Below are 8,771 nucleotides of genomic sequence, written 5' to 3' on the forward strand. Positions count from 1 at the left end.
GTCTGCTGGATATTTCTGAAGTCACATCAATTTTTGTATTTTTTTTCTGGTTGTATATTTTCTCTTTCATGAAGTGTTTCTCAGGCTTAAAATATTACTACAGTTGGTCTGTTTTTCTGTTGAAGTTTTTACATCTCGATATTCTGGAGAATGAATTCATAGCTGGATACATGTGTTATAAATTTGTTCCTCGATACATTTTTTTCTATTTTTGATTGTGTTTGTTCCTCCTTTTTAAAAATTTATATTTAAGCTTTAAATTTCAAGAAAATTTGCTAAGATAAATCAAGAAAAATGTGCTCCCACATAACTTTATAAAGAATAGTTTGGAACTGCACATTTAAGCTAATAGAGTGACTGTAGTTATTTTTCTTAGACATTCTCATTTTCTGCCTGTTGTGCAGGTACTCAATTGTACCTCTTTGTCTCTCAACATCATCCCAATTTCAATCATAATGTCCATGGCTACCCTACCTATAACACTATATATGTATATATAGATGGTGGAAGTTACGGCCTTTTTTTAATAATATCTTTCTACATAACAAACAACTTAAAATGTAAGTGGCTCCCAACAGAAAACCGTTTTTCAATTCTAATCCTATGTCATTTTGCTGTGGCTTAGCTGGGTTTAATGAAGTTGGGCTCCAGACTGGAAATCTGGTTCATGTCTGTTTCATATGATCTTCATTCTACAATGTAGGCCGTGGGAACCCACATTTATCTGGTTAAAGTAAACTGGATTGCCAAGATGAAAAGAGTGGGGAGGACATATAGATTCTCCCTCCACAAATGCTTTGGCCAGGTTGGAAATAGAACTGTGAGGAGAGATGGAATAGTAAGTATTATTATTAACAGGGCCTAGTTTTTTAAATTTATTTTTGTATATGCCTATCCAATTCACTCAGTGTCATTTATTCACAATGTTACCCTTTCTCTTTCCATTCCACTATGATACCTTAATCATATATAAAGTATGCATACCACATTTGTTTATTATGTGAAAGTCTATTAGATTTTCTTGATACATCTGTCTAATCCCAAAGACAAGCTACCAATTTTGAAATATACAAGGGGAATGAGGAAAAACAACAACCAAGATATACCATGTACAAGTAACAAATTATCAGTGATGAGTGTGATCATAATGTATAGCTAAAATATACCAATAAGCATGGGAAAAAGAAGATAAAAAAAGAAATATGCATACAAAAATGTGTCAACTATTAGTGTTCAATTTTTTGTAATTAAACAATTATTTAATTTCCATTATTGTGACAAAAATCAAGATGTAGAACATTTATATCACCCCCAAAATTCCCTTATAATGTCTTGTCATCGGTCTTATACCAATTAGCCTCTATCCAATAGCCATTGATTTATTTCAAATTATTAGAATTTTGCTATTTTTAGAGTTTAATATAAACGAAAACATATAGAATGTTGTTTTTATATGATACTTCATCTATATAACATAACCTTTTTTACACTTGATCATATAGTTTTGGACATGACTACTTCACTATTTATGTTTCTGAACATACCATTGCAGGCTGTAATACAATATTCTAACTATCAGCTAATTGACACTAGAAATTTGATAGGGCTTCCAGAATAAAATTAATTAATTATTTCTCAGTGTGCTGGCTAGAAATCCACGAAAATGTTAGCTGGGCTGGTTCCAAGTGTGCAAGGCAAAACCCACTCTAGGCCTCTTTGCCTAGTGTCTGCTCCTTTGTTGGCGATCTCTGGAACTCCTCAGCTTGTAGACTGAGTGCCTCTGTCTTTGCCTTCATGTTTCCATAGCATCTCTTAGGGAATACGTCTGTAAGTTTTCCTTCTCTATAAGGACACGAGTCACATTGGATTAGAAGCCATTCTTACTCCAGTGTGACTCTGTCTTAACTAATTCTACCCGCAACATCCTATTTGTTTCAGAATCAGGTAGCATCCTTATGTACTGAGGGTTAAGGCCAAAACATGATTTTTTAGTGGACACAATTCAACCTATAGCAGATTGACTTCTGACTATTATAAATAATTCTATTATAAATATGTGTAAAAAATCCTTCTATGGGTATCTACTTTGATTACCTTAAGTATATACTGTATCTAGATGTGACTATTAAAGCTTTATTGTAAATCTTGGTATCTGGAAAAACAAGTATTACAAACAGTTCTTTTCTTCCAAATTATCTCATATGTTGTTAGCATTTATATTCTCATAGAAATATTAGAATAAGCCTTTCAAGTTAAGTAAAATAGAAATTTATTTATAGACACAGATCTTATTGGGTTATATGAAAATTATAAATAAGTTGTGAAAAATTTATGTTTCACAGTATCAAGTACAATGTTTAAAATATTCAGAAACATTTGTATATTTTCCACTTAGTTATATTTAATTCCTTTCATTAAAGATTAAAATTAGCCACAGAACAATTATACATATCTTATTTATACTTTTTTGTGAGATGAAGGACTAAAACCAGAACATGAACACTGAGAACATGAACTAAAATTTCTTTGTATATTGAGACAGGATATCACTAAGTCATTAAATTGCCCATGCTGGGCTCTTACATTAGCCTCCCTGATGGCTAGAATTATAGGCCTATGCCACCACCTTTGGCTAAATTCTTTTTTTTTTTAACTCATTTTTGAAACAGTAGACTTTTACTATAAAAAATGTTTTTCTAGTGAATAATAATTTTCTGTTCGGACACTTTTTTAATTTTCTTAGTATTCATGTAATTTATTCATAAATATTTTTACATTTTTATCTACCCAGAAATAATCAGCATAATTTTTTTATTTTTGTCTTTACAATCTTTATCCATATTATAATTTTTCCTTCTTTACCTTATTCACTTAGACTGTTAATAAAATTTTAAACAAAGTGAAGTGGTGATAAGAACATTTTTTTACTTTCAATCTGAAAATGATAAGTTTTCATGCATTTTTATTAAGTACTATTTTTTAAACAGCAGCACCTTTTATGAAACTTAAGAATTTATTCCTGAAATACTTCTGAATTTGCTAAGAGATTTTTATGGGGCAGAAATGATTAAATGTTAACTTTTAGCTCTCATTTTTTCTGCATTGCTAAAGTAATTATATAACTATTTTTTCTTTACTCTTCCTTTTTTTTTTTTTTTTCAGTGCTAGGGATCAAACTCAGGTCTTTGTGTTTGCAAGGAAGGCAGTGGAACCACTGAGCTAAATCCCTGGCCCTACTCTTCCTTTTTCTTTAGTCATCTCTTACACTGATTTCTTAGGATTGAACTAACTTTGAACACCTAATATAAATACTACTTGAACATTTATATTTTTCCAAGTACCATATTGATATAAATTTGTTCCTTGAAGGGGCTACATCTCAATAAATCTATGATAAATTGAAAAAAATGTATTTTTCAAAAGTGCCAAAAACTGCATTTAAGCCAGGCATGGTGGCGCATGCCTATAATCTCATCTACCTAGGAGGCTAAGGCAGAAAAACTAAAAAAGTTCCAGTTCATCCTGAGCAATTTAACAAGATCATGTCTCAAAATTTAAAACATACAATAAAAAGGGCTCAGCAATGCCTGGGTTCAGTCTCCAGTACTAATCCTCAAAAATGTATTTATTATATCTAGCCTATCAAACACCATAGCTTAGCAACACATCACAATGCTAAGTATTTGTGATTTACATCAACAGGGAGTGATGTGTTGCAAGAGTCATGCACCATATCACCAACCCAAGAGAAGTAAAAATTCAAAGGGTGTTTTCAAGTGCAAGTGCAAGCCTATCCTTTCACATCACTGGAAAGCTGAAAAAAAACACTAGGTTGCAACATTGTAAGTAGGGAACAAACTATTAATGTCTTGCTTAGAATTTTTGCTTCTATGTTAACAAAAACATTGGTTGGTCATTTTATCTTCATTATTCTGTCATATTTTTAATTGAGTTTAATTGCCTCAAGAAAATGAGTTTGATGAGTATAACCTGTTTTTCTTTCTCTAAAGTATTTTATTTAAGCTGAGAAATCATATTATTCTTTTTTCTCATTGAGTTTATTGGTACTTTTTTACAATAAATTGGTACAGTTTACATTCATCATTGTCATCTTGTACCTTTACATGACAGATCTTGGTTCTCATTTTTTCCCCATACCCCTGCCCTCCCTTCCCCTCTCCACCCTCCCCTACATGTTATTCTTAATATCAGTTTCAAAGACAAAGTTCACTAAAGCACTGAACCCTGAATCTTAAAAGCTCCCATCCTGGCTTTGGCAAAAGCCTCTCACTCCACATACCCTTTTGGGGCACAAATACCAGGAGTTCTGTATTTGTCTAGTTAGTGGCCAGGTGTCAATATATTGGAGTTTTATGGGGACAATATTGTCACATAATACATTAAGTAGCCCATATTGGTGAGATCTTAGGAATTTTGTTGCATGAACTATTTAAGTCTGTTAGTCTTTCAATAGTAAAAACTATAAATGTCATTTAATAGCTATTATATTTTACAATTGGTTTGTTAAGTAAAACATGCATAAATTAAGATTGAAGATTAGAATTACACTCACAGAATTGAGTGTTTAAGTCAGGTAGAGAATGGGAGGAAGAAAAGTTTCTTTATTGTTCAGTACCGAGTACAAAGATAATAGAAACCATTGGAAGTTGGTGAACTGTAGAATAGAGATTCACATTATAAAATACACCAACATCAAAACAAAATTACTAAATATATTGAAGAAATGAGAAAGAGCAAGATTCAACAAAAAAGTGTTGGACATAGGTCTCATTTTATGTAACTTTTTCAAGATGCAATTTCAAGAACTAGATATACAAAAGGATCCATCAAAATTATGCAAATGTATAATGTTTACAACTAGTTGGAATTGTGGAAGTACAATGTCCAGTCACAGACTATTTTATCTACACTTCAATAGCGCTTTATAATCAGTTTATTTGCATTTATAATTAATAAAAAAACATAAGCCTTCTTCCCTTTTTTCAAATCCTTCATGTCCCCCACCCTGTATGTGAAAGATTTATCTCCTTACTTCTTATTAATAATTCTTAATCTTGTCCGTTATGTGTATTTTGAGTTTCTCATATAATAAGTTTGTGTGTGTCTGATTTATTTCACTTAACATTATGGTCTCAAAGTGAATCCTTATCCTACAGATGACTTAAGTTTGTTCTTTTTTATGGCAGAGAAGAACTCTATGGTGTATCAATGCCACATTTTCTGTATCCATTCATTCACTTATGGGGAATAGGCCACTTCTAAGATGTAGCTGTTGTGAGTTGTGCTGCTATAAAGATGAGTTTGCATGTATCACTAAAATATGATGTCTTTAACACTTCTGGCAAGATAACTAGAAAAGCCATAGCTGGGTTAAGTGAAATTTCTAGCTTTAAGTTTTTTGAGAAATATCCATACTACTTTACATAGTGATTGCACAGTTCACAATCCCATCCACAATGTAGAGGAATTTCTTTTCCCTCAGCCTTGTCAATATTTTTTAAGAAGTGGAATATTTATTGGAAAATAGGAATGGGGAATAAGAATAGCTCCTGGGAGACAGGAGATGTCCTGAATGGGTTACCCAAAATTTGTTTTTATTTGATATCAGGATGATAGCCGTTATTTCTGAAGTAACATGAAACCTTTGTGTGGTTTCAATTTTCATTTCTGTAATGGCCATAGATGATAATTTTTTTCATATATTTATTAGCCCTTTGTACTTCTCTCCCTCTCTCACTCTCCCCCCTCCCACCCCCCTCCCTCATACTGGCGATTGAACGTGGGAACTCGTGTTTGTAAGTCAGGTGATGGCACCACTGAGCTAAATCCCTGGGCCAGCCCTCTGTAATTCTGAAATTGTCTTTTCATTTCACTTGATCATTTGATAGGGTCATTTATTTTGAAGGGCTTGATTTTGGGGCATTCTTTATATATACTAGATGTTAGTTCTAGGTATAAGGATATCCAATGATTTTTTTTTTTTGTCCATTTTGTAGGTTATCTCTTTACTTAGTTGGCTGTTACTTTTGCTGTGTAGAAGCTTTTTAATTTAAAATGTTCCAATTTGTGGATTCTTGGAACTATTTCTTGTGCAATTGGGATTCTGTTCAGAAAGTCCTTGCCTATGCCTAGAACTTTAAGAATTTTACCTATTTTAATTTCAACAGATTGTTTCTATTTTAACATTTAGATTTTTTATTTATTTAGATTTTAGTTTAGTACAATGTCATAGTTACTTTTTCACTGCTGAGATAAAATGTTCACATCCTAAATAAAAGGAGGGAAGGTTTATTTTAGTTCACATTTTATAGAGTTTTCAGCCCATCGTTGGCTGGCGCTAAGGCTGTATGGCATAACAGAGGGGCATCATAGGGGAGAAACAGTCTGTGCCAGAGCAGGCTGGAAGCAAGAACAGCAAGCCTCCTTTTCCCTTTCATTCTATCCAGTATAAAAGTCTTTTGGGTGGTGCTACTCACACCCAGGATAGGCCTGCCCATTATCCACACTAAGAACTATGCTAGACTAATCAGTGAAGTAATTTAGTTGTCACCCTAATTCCCCTAATTCTATACACACACACACACACACACACACACACACACACACATAAATTGGATTTGGGGAAACTTTAACGGTGCTGTCAACTTTGGAAAAAGTTATCCCAATTTACTGTGTTGAGTTGGCATTGTACAGAAATGGACAGCCATATTGGTCTAGAAATGATAATTTTTTTTAATTTTTATTTTTCCATTGTTACAGGGGTAACACATTGTACTAAATATGTAAGGTCATATCTACTTGGGTTTGATTACAGAAACTAAAAAGTATTCTCTAAATAATGTAAAAAAGAATAAGAAGACTATAAGAGCAAGAAGCAATTTAAATATGTTCAGGGACCATTTTCATCTCCAGAATTAAGGATTATTTTAATATTACATCATTGCCTTTTCTCTTTTACTTTCCTCTTTAGTTTTATTTTAGGATTCCCAATTTTTAATGTTCATACAGAGATTTCTTTAACTGAAATACCAAATAGTTTCTCTGGTGCGGAAAACTGTAATAGTACACAGGATCCTAATGAGATAATTAATAATGTGAAATAGGAAGTAAAGGGCTAAAGGTGTAGGGAAAGTGGGAAGGGTGGAGGAAAGGTAATAAGGGAGAGGAAAAAATACGAGAAACTGAAAAAATGGAAATAAAGTGTTTGCAAATGGGGAGGGGATGAGGGGGTGAAGGGAGGGCAGGGACAAGGGGAAAATGAGAATTAAGACCTATTATGTAAAGGTACAAGATCCCATTGATGAATGTAACTGTATTGTATATCTAGATTGTACCAATAAGCTTAATTTAAAAAAAGGCTGTCTTCTCTGTGTTTGTGATCCCTTTGTCAAAGACTAAATAGCAGTATGTGCATGGGGTGTTTCTCAATCTTTTATTCTATTCTATTGATCTGTGTGTCTGCTTTTGTGCTAATACCATGCTGTTTTAATCACTTTAGCTTTGGAGTATAATTTAAAACTTAGGATCATATAAAAGTCAAAAGCAAAAGAAACAACCAAGTAAAGAAACAATGTATACAATGGGGAAAATTGCTATCTATTCTTCATACAGAAGACTAATATTTAGTATATATATAAAGAACGGTCCAAAACCAGGTCCTTCAAAATAAAGGATCCAGCCAAAATATAAGCAAGTGAAATAAATACACAATTTCAAAAGAAATAAAAATGGGCAATGAATACATGAAATAAATGTTCATTGTCTGTAGCCATTATAGAAATATGAATTTAAACCACACAAACATTTCATTTTATTCCAGAAATAATGGAACTTGCTAAGATATTAAATAATAATAGTGGTGGTGAGGCTTCAGAGAAAAAGGAATTTTACTTTCTAAACAAGCAATCAGAATAGAGCATAGAAGACAATCTGAAAGAATGAAAAATCCTACTATCAATGTCATTGACTGATTTGTGTAATTCTTGTGCTTAAAAAGAAAATGGAATGGGTTAATCCTTCTCATAGCTAAATTAAAAATTTTACTACTCTATCATAATGTAAAATTGCCAACAGGATGGTGCTGGGATGCTGCTCATTGAACCACAACATCCACAAGGAATGGTGCCCCCATGAATTGTGGAGGAAAACAAAGAGCAGATTCATTTTTGTTGGATTCCCATTTTCTAATGAACATCACTAATATAAATTTTCAAGGTCAAAGAGAAATTTAATTCCAAGCCCATCAGAGGCAGCTTGGGTAGAAAAAAGGAGCATGAATATCAGCTAGAGATTTTGAGAGTGGCTTGTAAGTGAAATAGCCAGCACCCAGGTTATTGTCAAGGTCTTTTCTACAATGGTTTCTGCATTCTTACTCCAAATTACATTGTTTATGCTTTATACAATCTTAAAAATTTGCATCAAGACTTATAAAGCACAAGATGAATAGTCTACTTCAAACCTAGAAAAATAGATTTCTACTTTAAAAGGTTTCTAACTAAGCCCTTAATCACATTGTTACTTAAGGGTTAATCCTTGGTCAAATATTTTAAACTAATATAAGAAATCATGACTATAAGAATTTTCAATACAAAGTAGCATATATTTAAGATAAAAGTTTAGAGTTCTAATGTATAACATAAAATGGATATTTTAAAAAATGGTACTGTATTAGGGATTATGTTAAATATGTACATTCTTACTGCACTTGGCACAAGAAAGTAATTATGTACACTGATAAATGAATCTGCTTC

The sequence above is a fragment of the Fukomys damarensis genome, unplaced genomic scaffold (assembly GCF_012274545.1).
Source record: "Fukomys damarensis isolate Sample0158 unplaced genomic scaffold, DMR_v1.0_HiC HiC_scaffold_38, whole genome shotgun sequence".
Taxonomy (NCBI): domain Eukaryota; kingdom Metazoa; phylum Chordata; class Mammalia; order Rodentia; family Bathyergidae; genus Fukomys; species Fukomys damarensis.